General features: G+C 43.7%; 1 long non-coding RNA gene across 1 annotated transcript in view; it reads left to right on the forward strand.

Annotated features, from left to right (window-relative positions):
* The window catches only part of LOC130993336 (uncharacterized), a 1,588-nt gene extending 207 nt beyond the window's left edge, over window positions 1-1,381 (forward strand). The window contains exons 1-2 of the long non-coding RNA XR_009091637.1: window positions 1-800; window positions 878-1,381. The exon at window positions 1-800 is cut by the window's left edge and continues 207 nt beyond it. This is a non-coding gene — a long non-coding RNA (uncharacterized LOC130993336). The remainder of the gene's footprint in view (window positions 801-877) is intronic.
* Window positions 1,382-2,071: the final 690 nt, after the last annotated feature.

The following is a 2,071-nucleotide window of genomic DNA, read 5'->3' on the forward strand; positions in this document are numbered from 1 at the left end:
GGGTCTAATTGTCGAAATAATTAAATGCTCCAACTTGTAATATTTTGAAGTGGACGAATTTCCAATTACTCCAGCCTGTGTCTAATTGTCGAAATAACTAAATGATTCAGCCTGTAATGCGACATATTTCGAATTGCACTATCGATTTCTTAAATCAATTGTTCTCCAGCCTGGTCAAGAAATTGAAGAAAGGGGTGTTCCTCCCGTCTGGTCCAAATGAAGAAGAAAAGGGGAGTATCTTTTCTCTCTCCCATCTCATTTTCTCTTTCTCGTTCCATTCTCTCTCATCTGGTTCGAAAAAGAGGGGAGACATCCCTCTCTTCCCGTCTCACTTCCCCGTCGACAAAAAACGACAGCCGCCTTCATTTTGCCGGCGCCGTTCAGATCCTGGCTCCGCCGGAAGGAGGGCCGCTGCGGTGGCGGTCGTAACTGCTTCGAGTAGGGATGATTTGGCGGCGGTTGGTGCCTAGGGTTTCTTTTTAGGCGCAGCTCAGTGGCTGTTTGGCGAAGCATGCGGCGGTCGGAGGCGACGCCCTTCGCCGTATAATTGAAGGAGGAGAGTTTTGTTGACCGGATATGGTTTTTCTTGGAGAGATTTGTGGTTATCTGTGGTTTTTCTTGGCCGGATCTGTGATTTGCGTGAGGGAGAAGAGTAGACTGAGAAAGGAAGAGAGGGCGGCGGCTGTGGCTTGGCCGCTGGAGGACAGATGAGGGCGGCGATGTGTTGTCTCCGGCGACCGCTGCTGTTTTATGAGATGAGAGAGACGAGTTGGGGAAGTCGCATCTGGTAGCTCTCTGAGGTAAATCGTTCTATAATTTCTTTTCCCTTTTGGAGTTTTTGTAATTTGGGATAGATTTGAGTGGGGAGTTCTTGCAGCTTTGATTGGTCTTGTTGGTGGATGGAGAGGCAGCCGTTGATTTATGAGATGAGGGGGACGAGTTGGGGAGTCCAATTTAGTGGCTTTTCGCCGGAAACTGGAAAGAGGTGATTTGGAGGGTTACATTATACAGAGGGCGGTGCTGCCGCTTGAGAGGTGCTCGGCGGTTGGCTGGGCGGATTTGCGGCTGCCAGATTTTGGAGGCGGCGATGCCGCTTGTGCATCTGTATGTGCTGCGTCCCCAGCCAATAAGGGGAGGGGGAGAGTTGACTCCGGCGGCTATTAGTCGGAAATTCAGCAGCAGCGGCGGCTAAGCACATTTTTGCTGATTTTCGTTTTTATTTAATGTTTAGTTTTTTGGAAATTATGATGTCTGTAAAAATGACATTGACAGTTGTGTAGCGGCTGAATTGGCTATGTTGAGAGTAGAGTTGAAGCTATTTTCCCATTTTGGTTGTAATACAGTACAGTATAGCGAAGTAAAGCAATTCCAGTCTCTTCAATCTGCAAATGATAACAGCAACTAATATCTTATTCTTCATTCTTGAGAGAGAGTTCTGTTGAGAAGCGAAATTGTGCAGAAGTTCACATGCACAACAAATGAATTTATCTCTTGGTCGTTTGGAGATGCCATAATTTTCGAGGTCATGCTCGTATGTAGGGTAGGATTTTAAGATGGCAATATAGAATCTGTATTGAAAGATAGGAATATGATATACATATGAACTTGTGTTATTTGTGCTTGTGAAGATATTGATAAGAAAAGTTATTATTGCGTATCATATTTGTTGGTGTTTATTGGCAATAATGCCTTCCTTCCGTCTGATCTTGGGGGTAATGAACTATGCCTTCCTTCCGTCTGATCTTGGGGGTAATGAACTTTGCCAGTAGTGCCAAGTATACTTATATGCAGATTGCTTGAAGAATTTTGCTCATCTTAGACTTTGTTGGATATGATTTGTGAAAATTCACATAATTTGTAACATATGGTGTTTAATTGCTTATCATTATTTTGGTGTTAAGCATTTATGCTTGTGCATGCTTTGTTGATATAGCTTGATGCTCAAGTGTTTGAGGAATAGCTCAATGGCTGTGTGTCGTTTATGATATGAAGATGCTTAATTCTTATGCGTTAATTTTGTTGCACTGTTTGTTGCTTAGCAATTTATCCATTTAGGTATTTCTGGACATGT

This window comes from Salvia miltiorrhiza, chromosome 7 (assembly GCF_028751815.1).
Source record: "Salvia miltiorrhiza cultivar Shanhuang (shh) chromosome 7, IMPLAD_Smil_shh, whole genome shotgun sequence".
NCBI classification, from domain to species: domain Eukaryota; kingdom Viridiplantae; phylum Streptophyta; class Magnoliopsida; order Lamiales; family Lamiaceae; genus Salvia; species Salvia miltiorrhiza.